The sequence below is a fragment of the Papilio machaon genome, chromosome 14 (assembly GCF_912999745.1).
Source record: "Papilio machaon chromosome 14, ilPapMach1.1, whole genome shotgun sequence".
In the NCBI taxonomy this organism is placed as follows: Eukaryota; Metazoa; Arthropoda; class Insecta; order Lepidoptera; family Papilionidae; genus Papilio; species Papilio machaon.
The window spans coordinates 5,580,732-5,602,546 of NC_059999.1; the positions used below are offsets into that span (position 1 = coordinate 5,580,732).

General features: G+C 32.3%; 4 non-coding genes across 4 annotated transcripts; 1 reads left to right on the forward strand and 3 right to left on the reverse strand.

The window, feature by feature from the left end:
• Positions 1-6,567: 6,567 nt before the first annotated feature.
• Trnal-cag lies at positions 6,568-6,651 on the reverse strand. Its single transcript has one exon. It is a non-coding gene; the product is annotated as a tRNA-Leu (tRNA).
• A 4,687-nt stretch (positions 6,652-11,338) lies between these two features.
• Trnal-cag lies at positions 11,339-11,422 on the reverse strand. The gene has a single exon. It is a non-coding gene; the product is annotated as a tRNA-Leu (tRNA).
• Positions 11,423-14,323: 2,901 nt separating this feature from the next.
• On the reverse strand, positions 14,324-14,407 carry Trnal-cag. Its single transcript has one exon. It is a non-coding gene; the product is annotated as a tRNA-Leu (tRNA).
• A 766-nt stretch (positions 14,408-15,173) lies between these two features.
• Trnal-cag lies at positions 15,174-15,257 on the forward strand. The gene has a single exon. It is a non-coding gene; the product is annotated as a tRNA-Leu (tRNA).
• Positions 15,258-21,815: the final 6,558 nt, after the last annotated feature.

The window sequence follows — 21,815 nt, forward strand, 5'->3', positions numbered from 1 at the left end:
CAGTTGACTATCCCTTAGAACAATTTTAAGTCCCAGTTAAAAATGTTAGTTTGATCGTTGCCCTCAAAACTTCCCCCGCGCAGTTGTCGTAAACATATGAAGTATACACGTTAATAATACCATGTGTCATGCACATGATTGACGCTGTATGGATTTATGATGATAGTTTAAAATATCACGACGAATATAGTCAACGTACTTCTATTCTTACTACAGATTCTTAATCGTAGAATAAAATTAACTCTTATTGATGTTTCGAATGTACATTAATGTATTTGTTTTGGAACGAAGTTCCTTATCGCGCGTTGTGAAAGGGGGCTAGACGGAAAAAATTCTTACGAAAAGTTGTCACGACACTTTTTGCTATAGTAAGTATGTTAACGACGAATGAGCGCTACTTCACCATGGCAACGACGTGACAATATATAACGAAAATTCATAGAAATAAAATGTACTTCTTGTGAAGACTTAAGTTTTTTATTCATAGAATAAACATTGGTTCCTTCACTAATTAATCGAAAGGAACTTCGTTCCATCCGGGTGTCCCTTGACACCTCTCAAGTTTTTTTTTTATTAGTTTTATTTTATTCAGATTTTACTTGCGCTTCAAATAGCGTAGGTTATTTTAAAACAAAGAACGACTCAACGCATCTTGATGAAATTTGGCAAAGATGTAGAGCATAGTCTGGAAGAACACATGGGCTACTGATAGTTTTTTTTTTTAATTCCGCGAGGACGGAGTCGCGGGCGACTGCTAGTGCATAATAATTTGTAAAAGTATAAATTTTATGATGCATTTTAGACAATTCGTTTACTTTTCTTTTGTTTAAATCACCTTTGCTATTACAGTACCAATAGAACACAGGGCATAGAATTGAAAGCATTTTTAGCGAATTTTTTTTTTTTCGCAAAACCTTTTGTAATTTATATTGTAACACTACTTCAGAATACTGATTTATGATACGTAAGGGAGATCGGAATCAAAAGAGGACGCTGACAAATGAGGTGATTGCGAAACGGACGCTAACAGCCCATGGGGTTAATACATTTATTGCCAAAGGTTATTCCATCCTCGCACCTTTATTTTTTTTTCTCGATTCCAAATTCTAAGCCCAATTTTACATCTGTGTTGCTTTATTTCATTATATTAACCTTCCAATTAAAATCTTTTTAACTTGGGGTCCCTTAATTCGAACTGTATTTTCACCATAGAACAAAAAAATAAGTGTCAAAATTTTACAGTAAAATAAGTGCCTCTGTACACGGAGTACTTTAAACAATCTATAGTAATTTTATTAAAGAATAGTTTGTTTGAGTTGAATAGGCTCCGAAAACATTTGAAATTATTTGAAAAAATTCTTTTATTGTTGGGTAATATGGGCTATATTTATTACTAGATTTTTTTTAAAACTGCGAAGACGAAGTTGCGGAGAACAGCTAGTGGCCAATAAACTGGTAAATACTAAGCTGTTATATAATCAAAGCTTGAGGTTCTCAAGGGAACCGTTGAACTTAAGTACTTTCAAGAAGGTTTCCTCTAATCGCTCTCTTACCTTTAACTTGAAAAACTCTAAGTTGTACTAAACAAAACTTAAAGTTTGTATACAGCTAGAAAGAGCCAACTACAATAATAATGAAACTTTTAAACTTAAAAGTCTTTGAAATAAAATCAAAGCGTACATTGAAAGTTATGTATATCAAGTGAACAGTTTATTGAAACACATTCAAAAGGTGAAAAGTCGGTGCAAATAGAAAGTTTTAGTTATTCAAGTAAAGCTTTCATACGTTCCTTGAAACAGGTTACTTGTTTCAATACTTACTAAGAAATTATTTTGAAACTTATCCTGTTCATAAATATTACCTGAGAGGAAAAGAAATTTTTACAGCCATAGTAACTAGTTGATACATTAAACTTTTGACTTTTTGACTTCAGTGCCTTAAACTTTTATGAAAAGTCTTTAAGATTAACCTTTTACAGAATAAAAAGGGTAAAAAGAATTTATTATGAATCTAACTGTGGAAGAGCATCATTGCCAATCGATAAAAAAATATGAGAAAGACAATATTACTCTATCTGTGATTGTCATGATTTCTATTAAACAAATATATGCTTAAATATATTAATTTGATCTCCAAATAATTGAATTCAGATTTAATCAACACAAAGCTGCTGTTGGTCTTATTTGCAATGTTAGAGTTTGTCCTCTCATACATATTCATAGTGATTTCGTGTCTGTTGTCATAACCAGTCTCAAACTATGCCTCTATTTGCATAACATCCAGTACGCTTAATTCTAAATGTTTTTAATTTGTATTTCAACAGTGGTAAACGCCAGCAACAAAAACATATGTTCCACCAATGGATCGGCTCGTCCCGTGCAATACCTCGATCATACAGAAGACAAACGTGAAGTGAAACCAATTCCGTGTTTCGTCTGATGAGCGTGCCGGAAGCCTAATATTAGTCCTCTTTTCTTCCCACCCTTTTCTTATGAGGAAGGGATAGGGATTTGGCACATGAGGTGACGCATATGAATGGGAAATATTCTCTTTCCGTGCGTCCCCTCCTTCGTCGATTAAAGGTAGGCAACACATCTGCAATTGCTGATGTTTATGGGCAGTGATTGCCTCGCTATTTCGGCAAATTCCAGTGGCCGCTTGCTCGTTTGCCACCTTATGATATAAAAAAATCGTCTCTTTGATTTTCCAAAGTAAATAACTATGAGATATCTAAAATTTACGCATGTAAATATTAGTAATTCAATTGACGCGTATAGATTTCATTATGTTAAAAAGTTTTTTCATTAATAAAGTTGATAATCGTGAAGAGCGCGATCTTTATATCCCGATTTAACTTAACGGGTACAAGATTTTACAATATACGTTACGTATTTAGCTGTTTTTTTTCTTATCCAGGAATTTTTATTAAGAAATGTAGGCATATAATAATCAAGAAAAAAAGAATAATTACGGTACCAGAGATCCTGATTAAAACTTTTTAACTTTCCGAGTCTTCATATTTTATAAAATTATTATAAAACTTCATATTTTATACTAACCAAAGCTTATAATTTTTGCTGTTGAAAATTACCTACTTATTTATTTCTAATGAACTAAACAACTAAATTGTTTTATCTACTTGCTGTTGTCCGCGAATTTGTCGACGCGGAATTAAAATTAAAATCTAGTAATAAATATAGCCTATAGGACCTACAGTTAAAGTAGCCAACTGTGAAAGAATTTTTTAAATCGGTTCAGTAGTTTCGGAGCCTATTCAATGCAAACAAACAAACAATCAAATCGTCCCTCTTAATAATACTAGTAATGTTTTATTCTATCTAGCTAATTCGGCATTAATATAGAACATAGTCTGGAAGAAAACATAGGCTACTAATTAAGTTTTTTTAATTACGCGCGGACGGAGTCGCGGTCGACAGCTAGTTTAAAAAAACATTTGAGTATTATATAAACAGTAATGGATCTACATATTGAAAGCTTATATTAATTAATTATTAATGTCATTATCATAAAAAAAATAAAATGTCAATGAAAGATAAATAAAATACCTCAAACCTCTTTTATCCCAAGTAAACACTTTTGTGTACTCCTTTAATTTAAACTTCATAAAAATAAAGAGAATGTGACATTAAGTATGTCATTTTGACTGTAGAATATTTGACATACTGTAACATGCTGGGTAATTGAGAGATGACATTTTACAAATTCACAAAAACCTAATAAAGGTTACTTTTATTCTAGATATATTTTAATATTTCTAATCTACCGATAATGTCGGTTACGATGTTACTATTATGGACTATTTCGTGAAGATTGTCTTTGAATTCACCAAACTTACTTTAAATATTGTAAATGGGGCTATTCATGGAGTATTTCAAGCAGCATATGAGATTGTTTCTAAGGCTGTCTTCCTGTCTATCGTTGGATTTGTCTTAACATATTTGTCATTATGGTACGGCACATTATTTTATACGCAGGAAAAAGATCTGCTAATATCGTTAAAATACTGACGTGACTGTCGCTTAAAGATGTACAGTAAGTTAAAAGCTTGTATGTTCGCTGTTTAATTTTAAGACATCGAAGAGGATGTTCAAAACAAGGATTCCTGTACATCCCCTACCCTGTTAAGTTTAGTTCCTCGTTCCAAAATTTATTTACAACTAAAGACTGAGAAGGAGAAGAGGACTAGAATTGGTCTTCAACTCCTCACTTATCAGACGAAATAGCTTTAACATATTTTAACTTCACGCCTGTCTTCTGAGTGGTAGTCGTGATTTTCTCATTATGATGCATTAAGTGGGGTTTTCAAGCAACAGTTAATCTGCTCTGGAAGTAGCATTGACTATATTTCATAAGTCCAAAATAATCAAGCGATAACTTAGAAATTAGAATATATTATAGGGCTTGTAGATTAATAAAGCTGATGATAATTTACGGTTAGCTCCAAACTCAGAATTTCGGATTTAATCTCGACCCCAAAGTTTTTGTTTACGTTTCACAAGTTACCTCATTTGTACACAATCAACGGCCAAACTTTACCAATTTCAAAACACACAGATTAAAAAAAAGTTAACTACGAATTTTCACAAATCGTAAATATGTAAAACTAATAATTTCAACGGAGTTTTCCAACCTTTTGGCATCGGAGTAGTTTTTTTTTTTTTTGCAAAAAATTGTGTTAGATTTAAAGATTGACATAAAATATTTATTAATTTTACTTTTTAATAATCAATCTCTGTAACTATCGAAGTTATGGTACATTATAATGAATTATAGTTTCAGTTTACCGTGAGTATGTTTTATATAATCTCATTAAAACTTGCAGGTACACAAGAGAGGCTGCCAACAGCTCTAGCGCGTATACAGTAGAAAATCTCGCTGTAACTGGAATCTGTGCAGTTATTATGTTAGCTGCATATAAAAAGATATTCTAATGATTTAAAAACAAAATTTATTATTATTTTTTTTTTTTATTTTTTTTTTTTTTTTTTTTTTTTTTTTTTTTTATATTGAAAAAGTTAGCGTTTGACCACGATCTCACCCGATGAGGTGAAGATGTGGTCTAATGATGGTACGCGCTAGCTTTGTAGATGCCTATTCACTCTACTCTTGAAGGCCCCCACATCGTACTTGGACGGAAAAACTGACGCCGGCAACTTATTCCAATCCTTAGCAGTACGCACAAGGAACGATGATTCAAACTTTTTCGTTCGAACGCGTGGCATGTCTACTACATAAGGATGGATTCCAGCCGTATGTCTGAACGTCCCATGGTAGAATGGTGATGGTGGAATTATATCGTTAAATTCCGTACTTGAAGAAATTACGTACCGAAAGTGAAATTATCGTACTTACTGATTCGAGATCTTAGGAAATGGAACTGCAACAGTGAGTTGTAATACTTTTTTATATTTTTTACATTTTCTTCTAATAAACGATTGTAAGTTTAGTGTAGTTGTAATAATATGATGACTATATAGTGTTTAAAAAAAAACATTTCCTTGCCTTGATTTGTTTTCCTTGAAGTTCATAAGGTATCGGAAAATGAAACCTTTATTAACTTTAGTAAATATGTTTGTGCTTTCAAAAACATCAAAACAACATTTGATATTCATACGAAGTTTCATTCTTTTGGTTTCCGATACGTTCATTGAAAATGTTTTCTCCTATTAATAAATTAATTTTATATACCATTTATAAACATATTAACTTAGTTAATCATACTTATATTATAAATGCGAAAGTTTAGATGAATGGATGTTTGTTTGAAGGTATCTCCAGAACGTCTCAATGGATCTTGATGAGGCATCGGTGTAGAATATAGTCTGGAAGAACACTTAGGCTACTAATTAAGTGTTTTTTTAATTAGCGTGGACGGAGTCGTAGGCCACAGCTAGTATCTTGTTGTCCTCATCTTACTGTATTAAATTTTGTACACAGCTAAAGCTAAAGAAATTTCTCTATAGTTGGTTTTATGAAGCACATCGTCTTTAATTAAGTTTAAATATAGCTTCGACCTCTATTTGTATCATTAAGTTGATCAGGTCAGTTGGCTGGTGGGCAGATTAAAGGTTCCGCCGAAAGGAGGTTATGCCGACAATCTTTCCGTCAATTTAACGTCTATGATACGCCTTTGTGTAAAACTAGATTTATTACGCCAAAGCCTAACGAGAAAATCATTGAAAAGGCCCAAAAATAAATTAAATTACCAAAACAAAGTTGAGTTTGCTTCACGTTTGATTTTGTGCTAAGCCTAGCCTAGCTACTAAATGTTTCACTGGAACAACCGAACAATTCTGTATTAGAAATCAAACTGAAGTTCAACTTCTTTTCAACTTTACAACTTATAAGACAAGTTTGAAGTTCTTAAGAAATGAATAAAGTTGTATATATTTGAACGCGATGCATAAGTTATCCAAGTTTTAATGCAACGATGACAGTATCAGAGAAGTTGATAGGCGTATGTAAATTGAAATGCCCCATTTATTTATTTAGGTCAAATACCTGCTTGACGCTAGATAAACTCAAATTCTAAAATAAAGTTATTTTTGTCAGAAGTGGGATTCGAACCCACGCCCACAGAAGTGGACTGCGACCTGAACGCAGCGCCTTAGACCGCTCGGCCATCCTGACTTGGCGACTCTTATTAAAATTTTCGTACTATTTCAAAATTTTACTTAATGTATCAATTATTATATTATAACATACTTAAAGTTTTATGAATATTAAGTGGTGATGTGGTTGAAAGACTACACGGTAGTTTAGCCTGACTGAAACTCTGACGCCGGTTAAATTGTTCCACTCCTTTGCTGTAACCGTTTAAACAAATAGTTATATAGTGTGAATTTTCTATTAAACAGTTCAAGAAAACCATTGTACGCTTAAAACGTCTACCCTGTGCACAATCTTACTAATATTATATGAACGCGAATGTTTCAATGTTTGGATGTTTGTTATCACGTAACTCTAGAACGGCTATAGGGATCTGGATGAAATTTGGCAGATAGATTAAAACCTGGAATAGCGCACAGGATAATTAAACGTTTTTTTTTTTTTTTTTTTTTTTTTTTTTTATTTAAACCGGACGGAGTTGCATGCCAAAGCTAGTTTTATATAAAAACGATGTCTTTATAATTTGTTTTGAACTTTAATTTTTAATTCACATAGAAGCTCGTTCACAAATGAATATAGTCATTCTTTAGGAAATATAACGTTAATTCAGTCAATTAACCGCTCGCTAAAACAATATCATTCCCAGAAATACATTAAGATATAGTTATTTATTTTCATAGCGAACTAAATTATTTGTTCATTTGATAGCTGCGTAAAAAGCTCCAACTGAAAAAACTTTACTTTTCGGAATTAAATTAAACATTGTGTTACGTAGCTTTTGGATTTGAAAGAATTTTTTCATTACAAGTTACTTCAAGTTATATACTCTTTTAAATTCTTTAAAAATAGGCTCCGTTAAAGAACGGTTTAATTGTAAAAACGTATACAAAGGAAAAAATAAATTTACCACAATTTATCAAGGCAATTATGCGGGAAGTAAATAACATAAATGATAGCTTAAAGTTTCTTTCATAAATAAAATATTTTTACACGGTAATTAACAAAGTTTATACCATAAATTTGTAACATTGATAAAGAATGGACTTCCGACTAGAAATCCAATCCATTTTTTACAAAATCCCTTTATCCCGACTTAATGATAGAAGGGATTACGAGAGTTTTAGATAACAAATACAGATAAAAATAATTAAGTTCTAATAAAAGACGATCTATTTTAAATGAGAAAATAATACATTTGATATTCTTTTGTTTGATTTCGAATTTGAAATTGTTTTCAGCAGAAAGAAACAGTTACTAAAATTCACAAACGAATTTTTCGTTTAGAATTATAGGATAATTACGTTACGTATTTAGCTGTTTTTTTTCTTATCCAGGAATTTTTATTAAGAAATGTAGGCATATAATAATCAAGAAAAAAAGAATAATTACGGTACCAGAGATCCTGATTAAAACTTTTTAACTTTCCGAGTCTTCATATTTTATAAAATTATTATAAAACTTCATATTTTATACTAACCAAAGCTTATAATTTTTGCTGTTGAAAATTACCTACTTATTTATTTCTAATGAACTAAACAACTAAATTGTTTTATCTACTTGCTGTTGTCCGCGAATTTGTCGACGCGGAATTAAAATTAAAATCTAGTAATAAATATAGCCTATAGGACCTACAGTTAAAGTAGCCAACTGTGAAAGAATTTTTTAAATCGGTTCAGTAGTTTCGGAGCCTATTCAATGCAAACAAACAAACAATCAAATCGTCCCTCTTAATAATACTAGTAATGTTTTATTCTATCTAGCTAATTCGGCATTAATATAGAACATAGTCTGGAAGAAAACATAGGCTACTAATTAAGTTTTTTTAATTACGCGCGGACGGAGTCGCGGTCGACAGCTAGTTTAAAAAAACATTTGAGTATTATATAAACAGTAATGGATCTACATATTGAAAGCTTATATTAATTAATTATTAATGTCATTATCATAAAAAAAATAAAATGTCAATGAAAGATAAATAAAATACCTCAAACCTCTTTTATCCCAAGTAAACACTTTTGTGTACTCCTTTAATTTAAACTTCATAAAAATAAAGAGAATGTGACATTAAGTATGTCATTTTGACTGTAGAATATTTGACATACTGTAACATGCTGGGTAATTGAGAGATGACATTTTACAAATTCACAAAAACCTAATAAAGGTTACTTTTATTCTAGATATATTTTAATATTTCTAATCTACCGATAATGTCGGTTACGATGTTACTATTATGGACTATTTCGTGAAGATTGTCTTTGAATTCACCAAACTTACTTTAAATATTGTAAATGGGGCTATTCATGGAGTATTTCAAGCAGCATATGAGATTGTTTCTAAGGCTGTCTTCCTGTCTATCGTTGGATTTGTCTTAACATATTTGTCATTATGGTACGGCACATTATTTTATACGCAGGAAAAAGATCTGCTAATATCGTTAAAATACTGACGTGACTGTCGCTTAAAGATGTACAGTAAGTTAAAAGCTTGTATGTTCGCTGTTTAATTTTAAGACATCGAAGAGGATGTTCAAAACAAGGATTCCTGTACATCCCCTACCCTGTTAAGTTTAGTTCCTCGTTCCAAAATTTATTTACAACTAAAGACTGAGAAGGAGAAGAGGACTAGAATTGGTCTTCAACTCCTCACTTATCAGACGAAATAGCTTTAACATATTTTAACTTCACGCCTGTCTTCTGAGTGGTAGTCGTGATTTTCTCATTATGATGCATTAAGTGGGGTTTTCAAGCAACAGTTAATCTGCTCTGGAAGTAGCATTGACTATATTTCATAAGTCCAAAATAATCAAGCGATAACTTAGAAATTAGAATATATTATAGGGCTTGTAGATTAATAAAGCTGATGATAATTTACGGTTAGCTCCAAACTCAGAATTTCGGATTTAATCTCGACCCCAAAGTTTTTGTTTACGTTTCACAAGTTACCTCATTTGTACACAATCAACGGCCAAACTTTACCAATTTCAAAACACACAGATTAAAAAAAAGTTAACTACGAATTTTCACAAATCGTAAATATGTAAAACTAATAATTTCAACGGAGTTTTCCAACCTTTTGGCATCGGAGTAGTTTTTTTTTTTTTTGCAAAAAATTGTGTTAGATTTAAAGATTGACATAAAATATTTATTAATTTTACTTTTTAATAATCAATCTCTGTAACTATCGAAGTTATGGTACATTATAATGAATTATAGTTTCAGTTTACCGTGAGTATGTTTTATATAATCTCATTAAAACTTGCAGGTACACAAGAGAGGCTGCCAACAGCTCTAGCGCGTATACAGTAGAAAATCTCGCTGTAACTGGAATCTGTGCAGTTATTATGTTAGCTGCATATAAAAAGATATTCTAATGATTTAAAAACAAAATTTATTATTATTTTTTTTTTTTTTTTTTTTTTTTTTTTTTTTTTTTTTTTTTTTTTATATTGAAAAAGTCCTTGAAAAATTCCGTACTTGAAGAAATTACGTACCGAAAGTGAAATTATCGTACTTACTGATTCGAGATCTTAGGAAATGGAACTGCAACAGTGAGTTGTAATACTTTTTTATATTTTTTACATTTTCTTCTAATAAACGATTGTAAGTTTAGTGTAGTTGTAATAATATGATGACTATATAGTGTTTAAAAAAAAACATTTCCTTGCCTTGATTTGTTTTCCTTGAAGTTCATAAGGTATCGGAAAATGAAACCTTTATTAACTTTAGTAAATATGTTTGTGCTTTCAAAAACATCAAAACAACATTTGATATTCATACGAAGTTTCATTCTTTTGGTTTCCGATACGTTCATTGAAAATGTTTTCTCCTATTAATAAATTAATTTTATATACCATTTATAAACATATTAACTTAGTTAATCATACTTATATTATAAATGCGAAAGTTTAGATGAATGGATGTTTGTTTGAAGGTATCTCCAGAACGTCTCAATGGATCTTGATGAGGCATCGGTGTAGAATATAGTCTGGAAGAACACTTAGGCTACTAATTAAGTGTTTTTTTAATTAGCGTGGACGGAGTCGTAGGCCACAGCTAGTATCTTGTTGTCCTCATCTTACTGTATTAAATTTTGTACACAGCTAAAGCTAAAGAAATTTCTCTATAGTTGGTTTTATGAAGCACATCGTCTTTAATTAAGTTTAAATATAGCTTCGACCTCTATTTGTATCATTAAGTTGATCAGGTCAGTTGGCTGGTGGGCAGATTAAAGGTTCCGCCGAAAGGAGGTTATGCCGACAATCTTTCCGTCAATTTAACGTCTATGATACGCCTTTGTGTAAAACTAGATTTATTACGCCAAAGCCTAACGAGAAAATCATTGAAAAGGCCCAAAAATAAATTAAATTACCAAAACAAAGTTGAGTTTGCTTCACGTTTGATTTTGTGCTAAGCCTAGCCTAGCTACTAAATGTTTCACTGGAACAACCGAACAATTCTGTATTAGAAATCAAACTGAAGTTCAACTTCTTTTCAACTTTACAACTTATAAGACAAGTTTGAAGTTCTTAAGAAATGAATAAAGTTGTATATATTTGAACGCGATGCATAAGTTATCCAAGTTTTAATGCAACGATGACAGTATCAGAGAAGTTGATAGGCGTATGTAAATTGAAATGCCCCATTTATTTATTTAGGTCAAATACCTGCTTGACGCTAGATAAACTCAAATTCTAAAATAAAGTTATTTTTGTCAGAAGTGGGATTCGAACCCACGCCCACAGAAGTGGACTGCGACCTGAACGCAGCGCCTTAGACCGCTCGGCCATCCTGACTTGGCGACTCTTATTAAAATTTTCGTACTATTTCAAAATTTTACTTAATGTATCAATTATTATATTATAACATACTTAAAGTTTTATGAATATTAAGTGGTGATGTGGTTGAAAGACTACACGGTAGTTTAGCCTGACTGAAACTCTGACGCCGGTTAAATTGTTCCACTCCTTTGCTGTAACCGTTTAAACAAATAGTTATATAGTGTGAATTTTCTATTAAACAGTTCAAGAAAACCATTGTACGCTTAAAACGTCTACCCTGTGCACAATCTTACTAATATTATATGAACGCGAATGTTTCAATGTTTGGATGTTTGTTATCACGTAACTCTAGAACGGCTATAGGGATCTGGATGAAATTTGGCAGATAGATTAAAACCTGGAATAGCGCACAGGATAATTAAACGTTTTTTTTTTTTTTTTTTTTTTTTTTTTTTTATTTAAACCGGACGGAGTTGCATGCCAAAGCTAGTTTTATATAAAAACGATGTCTTTATAATTTGTTTTGAACTTTAATTTTTAATTCACATAGAAGCTCGTTCACAAATGAATATAGTCATTCTTTAGGAAATATAACGTTAATTCAGTCAATTAACCGCTCGCTAAAACAATATCATTCCCAGAAATACATTAAGATATAGTTATTTATTTTCATAGCGAACTAAATTATTTGTTCATTTGATAGCTGCGTAAAAAGCTCCAACTGAAAAAACTTTACTTTTCGGAATTAAATTAAACATTGTGTTACGTAGCTTTTGGATTTGAAAGAATTTTTTCATTACAAGTTACTTCAAGTTATATACTCTTTTAAATTCTTTAAAAATAGGCTCCGTTAAAGAACGGTTTAATTGTAAAAACGTATACAAAGGAAAAAATAAATTTACCACAATTTATCAAGGCAATTATGCGGGAAGTAAATAACATAAATGATAGCTTAAAGTTTCTTTCATAAATAAAATATTTTTACACGGTAATTAACAAAGTTTATACCATAAATTTGTAACATTGATAAAGAATGGACTTCCGACTAGAAATCCAATCCATTTTTTACAAAATCCCTTTATCCCGACTTAATGATAGAAGGGATTACGAGAGTTTTAGATAACAAATACAGATAAAAATAATTAAGTTCTAATAAAAGACGATCTATTTTAAATGAGAAAATAATACATTTGATATTCTTTTGTTTGATTTCGAATTTGAAATTGTTTTCAGCAGAAAGAAACAGTTACTAAAATTCACAAACGAATTTTTCGTTTAGAATTATAGGATAATTATGTACTTACATGTTATGAAAAAGTCTAGTTCTATATTATAAAAAGGACGTCCCTTAAATTAGAGGTAAGCCTTTATTTATATAGATCAATTATCTATATATATATAAAAGAAAGTCGTGTTAGTTACACTACTTATAACTCAAGAACGGCTGAATCGATTTGACTGAAAATTGGTGGGCAGTTAGCTTAGAACCAGGAAACGGCCCGGTGCACCTGGAGGGGCTGCAGTTCGACTGCATGGCGGACGGTGACGAAGTGGCCCAGCGAGCTGCCGTCGATGTAAATATTTACACCGACGGTAGCAAAATTGAAGGCAAGGTCGGCGCGGCGTTATCTATCTGGGATGGCGCCGCGGAGACTCTCTGCCGGAAATTAAAACTGGGAAACTTCTGCACCGTATACCAGGCGGAACTGTTGGCCCTGCACGAGGCAACCCTGTTTGTAATGAAGAGCAACCGACGCTCGTTTGGTCTTCATTCCGACTCCAGGTCCGCCCTCGAAACGGTAGCAAAAGGCGATTCCCTCCATCCCCTAGCAGTGAAAGCGAGAGAGAATGTACGGAAGAGCAGAGAGCAAGGGAAGGATGTCAGATTATATTGGGTGAAAGCGCATGCCGGGGTGGAGGGAAACGAAAGGGCGGACGTACTTGCAAAGCAAGCTGCGGTCGGAATGAAGACCAAACCGAACTACGACAAGTGTCCCGTTTCATACGTCAAGCGGCAACTCCGATTGGAATCGCTTGAGGTATGGAACGGGCGCTACAGGGACGGGGAAACTGCCTCAACAACCAAGGTCTTCTTCCCAGACGTCGTACGCGCGTTCCCTGTGCTCAGAAAAATAGACCCGGATCAGGTACTTACCCAAGTTTTCACTGGGCACGGGGGGTTCTCCTCGTACTTGTGCAGGTTCCGCTGCAAGGAGAGCCCCTCGTGCATTTGCGATCCGGGTACCGAAGAGTCCGTGCTGCATCTTCTCACTGAGTGCCCGGTATCTGGTGCGATGAGGGCCGGCGCTGAAATAGAGATGGATAGTAAGATAAATTTGGAAACAATAAGTACATTAACACAAAATAGAAAAACAAGAGAAAGATTTTTACAATATTGCAAAGCGTCGGCCCTCCAAGCCATAAATAGGAATAAGACATAAAAATATAATTGACTCACATTCGTAGCTCTTTAGTATTTATTTTATATAGCCCTTTTGCCCTAGAATTAGTTTTTATTGCTTTTTAAACTGTAAATAGATATATATATAATTGTAATGTTATTTTATTGAAAATTTTAAACTGTACATAGATGTTTAATCGTAATATTTTATTGGTTTTATTTTATATTTTAGTAAATTATGTTTATAGTAGTTAAGAGAACGAATGTGTTAGTAATCTAAGTTTTATGAAATGTTTTTTATACAAATAAATAAAGAAATAAAGAATATCCCGCACCCCAGGTCCCTGACCTTGATCATGTTAGGGGTACGAGAGGGCGGCATAGAGCCGCCCAAAAAAAAAAAAAAAAAAAACCAGGAAACGGACATAGGATAATTTTTACCCCGTTTTCTATTTTTTATTCCGCGCGAACGGAGTTTCGGCTAAAAGCTAGTGTACAATATTACACAAAAACATTGTCAGAAGTGGGATTCGAACCCACGCCCACAGAAGTGGACTGCGACCTGAACGCAGCGCCTTAGACCGCTCGGCCATCCTGACTTACCCTCTGATGACCTATCTAACATTTTAAATCTGAAGAGCTTTGGCACCTTCTTCGTTTCCTTTCTCTTATTTCACTCATCATGTAGAGTTTATCTCTCCACGTCACTCATGTCTAGTCAAGTATTCTCGCCTTTATCAAATATATTGAAACTGTTGCATACCAGAGTAAGTGGTACCCTTAAGGTAGACTTAGTATAAGAAATCTACACTTAAAGTTTCCCACAGATTAAGAACTGAATGCGACAGAAAGAAACAGATGAGTCAACTTGACATCAACGAATCGACGTAATAGTTGTGGTTATTTATGTGTTTTTTTGATAAATTATTCTGTTGTAAGTAAAATTTACGAGCATGCAAATGTAGAGCGGAACTCTGACTCGAACCCTTCTATCGAATTTCAATCTATCAAGACTTATACAAAAGCCCACGTCGGTTAAATGTACGGTTGGAATTTCAGTAAATCAATCAATTCCTAAAAAGAAAATCTGTTCGCTGAAATGTGTCGACACAGATTTAACTTTTAATTGCTTCGCGAAATACACCGACTAATCAATTCTAACAATATAAACGATTAAATAGAATTTCCGACTGTTAAATTCAGCACAATTCTCAAAACAATTAACTACTCCAATAGAAAATAGACGCAATATTAACTTGCTTTGCTTCATATTAACGACATTTTGAAATAATTAAGAAGGTAATTTGAATGATTTTTTTTTTAATTAATTTACATGTAATTTAGTATTAGTGTGTGTAGGAATAAGTCAGGATGGCCGAGCGGTCTAAGGCGCTGCGTTCAGGTCGCAGTCCACTTCTGTGGGCGTGGGTTCGAATCCCACTTCTGACAAAATTTTAACTTTTGTATGAAATTTTTATGTTGCGGTGAAACAAGTAACTTTCAAATGCACAAGGTTTAATGTTGTGTCCAAAACAAAGCTCAGGTTATAAAAATGTTATGTACTTTATGATCTTACTAGTATTATAAATGCAAATGTTTAGACGGATGGATGGATGGATATATGGATGTTTGTTTGTACAGATGTAGAACATAGTCTGGAAGAACATATAGGCTATTCATTAAAGTTTTTTTTTAATTCCGCGCGGACGGTGTCGTGTGTGCCAGCTAGTATTTCACAAGCTTTACTAGTTTAGTACGTAGTTTAGTTTTAGTACTTTTAACTTTTCGATATCGCGACTGAAAACTTATTCACCGTACGCGTATCGTGATTAAGAACTTCAAATTCGATTAAAAGTTTTGATCAGAAGATTTGCCTGAAAATTTTTCAGCTCTGTAATTGATTAACAAAAGTTTTATAAGTATTAATCAAATTGGATGAAGCACGGATGTGGAATTTTCATCTGATCGAAATATTTAGTTGGAAATTAGATGTTGTTCAAAATAAACTTTATTTTCCTTTGAAATGATATCAGTTGGGTGTTGTTTTGACAGATGCTATGAGTTTTATCTTGTAAACGAGAACAAATCTTGACTTGTGTACTTGAAACTTGTGTTATATCTGTAATTATCAATTTACTGCTAGGAAAACATAATTCTTTTGTCATTACACGATTAGGGAGGAAATTTTATAGAACTAAAATACGTAATTGTACCTTAATTGTTGTTATAATAATAGTTTATGAAATGATACTCATTTCTGATATATATTTTAATCTCACGAATTAGTATATATACAAAATATGTGAGTTAGTAACTGTACAAAAACATATTGTCAAATATAGCCTAGCCAAGAATATAAAAATCCTGTCTTGGGGGCGCTTCAATTGGCTTCTTTATTAAATCTCTTTCTAATGTGCGTAAGTTCCTTATTTTCCGCAATATGGGGAAGGTTTTTTATATTTCTGATCAGGCTTAATAACAAAATGGTTTTACAGCTTTTTGATCATTGAAAGCCTACGATTTCCTTAACAATAACTTCGAATAAGTAATCGTTGAATAATTCTAATACATGTTTCTTTCGTCCATGGCCTTTATATTTATAAAGCTTTTAAAAAGCTCTTCATGATAAAATATTAACGAGAACTCTACGACTGATGAAGTTCTTTATATCAAATACTTTATGCAAAGTATACTTTTTATGCGGATTTCACGTTTAAAAGCAATATTCAAAAGAGCATTTTCTACAAACTTATTATTGTCTCGAGGTTTATTGCGCGTTCAAATATGCGAATGTTATTATAAGATGCTGTCGACCGCAATAATAAACCTGCAGATATTTTATCTATCATTTACTATGCTGTAGCAGTTATACGGTCCAACAATTCTACGCTTGCTATGACTTATATATATGGATAGATAGCTATAGTAGAACATAAATTGCAACAGAATAGAACACGGAGTTTAAAGCTGATTATTCTACTTGTCTTAAACAATATATATTGCCTATTTTTGCTCTGTTCTTCTTGCAAATTCTTGTGTATATTTTATAATGAATGTTATTTTTGGAGCACTTATAAGTTTTTTTATTGTATTTGTATTTTAGATCTTTAAATAAATTGTAAAACCTACCGAATGATGTAAACAAATAAGTAAGAGCGTTTAAGTAATTTTGATCAAGTGACAAGGATTTTAACAAAACATGGAATCGAATAGACTACAAGAAGCATTCTACCGATGTAACTGAATGTTTTTCTCAATTTTTAGAATTCTGTTTTGCCCAAAAAATATATAAAGAGGCAAATGGCTGAGCGCGTTGACGAGACACAACGGAAATTATAGCCCCGCTTTCTTTTGAAGAGAGAAAATGACATTTTAATGACTTGAATCACGAGGATTGAAGCATTTGCGATTATGTTGGTATATATGTATGTTTAATCTATTATTATAATAAAGTTATTTGAAATAATCTTTCTAGAATAACAAATACGTTAATTGTTTCAGCTTTTATAGTAATAATTTTATTCGTGTCCGAGAGTTAAACATTATGTATTAACTAGGGTTAAACTCTCTAACGCCTTGCAAAAAATAATAGCAAAATGTTGTATTTGGTTTTAACTTTCGGTATGTTTAACAGCAGTTTGGTCACAAAGAGTATCTACTGCGACTATAAAAGCTTTAGAAATGTTATAGGTATCGATAAACGTTTAATAGATCACTCCGTAACATTATGTTTAAAAAGGTTCTTAAATAAATATCTTTGTAGAAAATATCTTGTAAGATCTAACGCTGTGTCAGCGACAACACTGGATTATTTTATGACTTTTAAATCGTTTTACGCTTTAAGTTTTGCTGATTATTTTACTTACCTACCAATTTAAGTGTTGGAGATAAAATTTGAACCATTTTTTTAAGTGTTAGTTTTTGCACTTTCAACAGATTTAAAGTGTTATATCAATCTATACAATGTTTTACGTTGTATTATTTTTGTCACATAATTTTGGTTTGACATATAGACATTCCATTACTTGTATACTTACATAGGTGTTGTAATATTAAAAAAAAATTCTATGCTACAAAATGCTAAAAAATTAACAAACATGTAACCAAATTTATAATGCTAAATTAATTGCGAAAAAATTAAAATCTTTAATAGCAACTTCATTAAATTTATGAGACGTCTAGACATTATTAAATTTTACTCCAGAGATGTTCTATCCATATTCCATTTTAAAAAGTTAATGGTACTAAATTATTTTAAGTAAGGGTTTTTTAATTGCTTTGGGACTTATTGTTTTAAGGTCTCTGCAATTTACGATATCGCGTAAACATAAGTTGTTTACCAAAATTTTAATTATTTTTTTCTAAAACATGACTTTAGCAAGGCTTCTTGTGTATTTTGAAATAGCTTTGTAGATATAGTCAGCTGGAAGATAAAATTACTGATTTTGTATTTGATGGATATTTGTTTGAAGGTATCTCTGGAACGGCTCAATGGATCTTGATGAAATTTGTAGAACAAATTTTGGAAGAACACATGGGCTACTTATAAAGTTTTTTTTATATTCCCGCGGACGGAGTCGCGGGCAAAAGCTAGTTTAGCATCTTGGCAATGCGCCAAATATTTCAAGCCTTCACCTGTTTCAAAGTAACTTCGTTAAGAAACAACTTTTGATATGTTATCGACAGATTCCACATTCGGAATACAAATATGTATCCCTTTTTCGTTTTCTTTTAAGGATAGTAAAAAGGTTGACAATGTTTTATACATGTTATTCGAAAGTGATATCTTACGGTTAGAAAATCGAAATAGAAAGTGAACATTCACTTTTTTAAATATTCAATATTGCTTAGTGCCATTGCTAGTGATACGAGCGAGACGAGTTTAAAGTTTTGTTCTATTTATAATGTTTAGTTATTGATTGCACATAATTGTTATTTATTATTGACGTATGTTTAGAGGTAATTAGTTATAATTATTAAGTTACAATTACAAAATAATTTTTGAATTTATTAAAAAAAATATTTCTAACTTATTCCATTAAAGTAGAGTTAGCAACTAGCGGATACAGTGTATATAACCTTGTGCGCCGACCCCACGTGAGTGGGATAAGGCGAGAGTGATAATGATTCTGATGATTCTAGTTACCCTTTGGTAGCTTTTCAGAATAACATTTCCTTCTATCTAAGTTACCAAAAGTACATCCTGTACTTTAAGCATTATTTAAGTTATAACAAAGGTTAATCACTTAGGGCGGCTTTAAAATGTAAATTTAATTCCCTTGTCATATTATTTATGGCGGTGCGACGGTTAAACTGAATATTTTTGTATGAGACTACGTAATATTTCATTTATAACGATTTTCCTTTCTTGTCTTTTATTAAGATAGAAATGGTTTATCAGTTTAATAAATTATTTTAGAAACAATGAAAGGGTTACATTTATAAAGAGAAACGTAAAATAAAATGAAATTTATAGTTGCGTTTATATTGAAAAAAAAAATTCAGTCGAATTGATAACCTCCTTCTTTTTGAAGTCGGCTAAAAATACAAATTATCGTTAACACAACGTTATCATTATTATTTTCATACTTTAAAATTGAATAATAATATATTTTATTAATTACGAACACCAAGATTTTTTTTCGGAGATGATTTTAGTTTTTAATTATAAAGCAAAATGATTTGCATCCAAGAAACTCGAACCTTAATTAAGGCCAAAATAATGAGACTAAATAAAAAGATCAATTAACGAACAAAATTAATAAGAAAATTTAATGACGTAAACGTATAGAATTCAAAGGTCCCTGTTATATTTTGTATGCAATTATAAACGAGAAAGACGTCTTACTGCCACACTCAGAATGTACAAATGGCAGTCCCTAAGGGAAGATATAAAACACTTAATCTAAACTGTAGTACAGCTTTAAACGACTCTTAATGTGGCACTTCCCATTTATACCAAAATCTCTGTATCGTCATTCTGTCGTTATCTTTGATAAAACAGAAATAAAAATGTCTTACAGGGATTTCAGAATCAGAAACCCACGGTTAGAGTAATTTTTATTTAATTACAGTTTTTAGTAACCTACGATCATGTTAACTGTAAAAACTAGGTTATTTAAATAAAACGGTTAAAAAAGTTTTATAAGTACACAATAATTAACTCTCTCTACAACAATTATGTATAAATAAAAATAAAACTTGAATTATGTTTTGCTATATTTAAAGCGTCGGTGGCTCAGGGGCTCAGCTCTCAGCTCAGCACTTGACTTGCAATCTGCAGGTCCAGGGTTCGAATCCCGCCATGTACCAATGTGTTTTTCGATTTACATATGTATATTTATCCGACGTTCTTACGCTAAAGGAAAACGTCGTGATGCAACCTGCACATATCTGAGAAGAAACTTGGCCAGCGTGGTTGACTATGGCCTAGTCACCCCTAACTTGGGGTAGGCTCCGAGCCCCTCGGTGGGGAGGTATAGTGAGCTGATGATGATGATATTTAAATGTTTTTATTTTAAAGTAATACAGAATGCATGCATGCATGCAATGGCAAACAAGATGGCAGCCATTTAATAAAATTACTTAAGTCAAAACGTATTGTTACCAACACGGCAGTTGTAAAACGTTAATATGAGAGCTCACAAACTTCTGTTATAACAGCGATGATGACAATATAAATCCGTTATAGCAATCCCTTGTGATTTTGAAGATTGTCACACATTAAACTTTCTGGGTTTCTGAGAATGTAAATACAGTGAAAAACGATACTATTGACTTCTGAAGGATCGAATATTTATGGATTTCTGCTTTATTTTCATCTATAACAAAATAGTTATGGCTTGCAGACGCCCGTGACATATTTAGCAAAAAAAAATCCTATAATATGCCCGTACACAAGCTATCTTCTAGTGAAAATCCCGACAAAATCGGTCCAGCCGTTTCGGAGTTAGCGCTCGCTCTCGACTTCAAGAGCATGGAACTAAAACAAAACCAACAACAACAAGTAAAAAAATAAAAGAAATCTATGATGTACCCGCACACTTAAGCTACTTTCCAAAGAAAGTCCTGACCATATCGGTCCAGCTGTTTCGGATATTACACGGAACAAACACAGTAAAGTATTTATATTTTAACTAGCTGTCGCCCGCGACTCCGTCCGCGCGCAGTTAAAAAATGGGGGGGGGGGTATGAAAAATAGATGTTGGCCGATTCTCAGACCTACTGAATATGCTCACAAAATTTCATGAGAATCGGTCAAGCCGTTTCGGAGGAGTACGGGAACGAAAACTGTGACACGAGAATTTTATATATTAGATTATCCTATATAGTATGTGTACATAATAATTCGGTTTAAATTGTAATAATATAGAGGTAAGTGAAAACATCAAGGGTAGGAAAAATTTACGAAAACATTTTTCCAAATAATAACAAGTTGATAATACATTTGAACATTGTTCCCGGCGCTTTGAACTTCGACAATGTCATTTGAATGACTTCAATAACAAAGCTTGCGGGGTACATTCGTTATATTAAATCGCTTTGTTGATCCACCCCTCGGTTTTATTTCATAGAAAACGACATTAAACATTAAGAAACATGTCACAATCAAGATTTAAGGAATTTAATATAGCTGTTACTTGCTTGAATGTTTTCATATTTCTTACAAGCTTAAGACTTGGATCGTGTGGTGTGACGAGAATATATAACATTAGGAATAGTAAATTATTGGAGAATAGTAAGTTGCGTCAGTGATAAAAGAATTGAGGAGCAAAAAGTTAGCGTGTTGCGAGTTAACATTAAAAAAAAGAGCTTATGGGAATAAGTGGATATGGATTGCTTCCCAGGTTTAGGAAGATCGAAAAAATTATGTATGGATTGGGTTGTGTGAAAGGTTGTGTAAAAAGGTGACGGCTGATAGAGATGCATATTGTCCAGATCCTTTAGTAAAATATCAGATGACCATTTTTTCCTTTTATATTATAAACAAAGAGGGATCAAAGATTA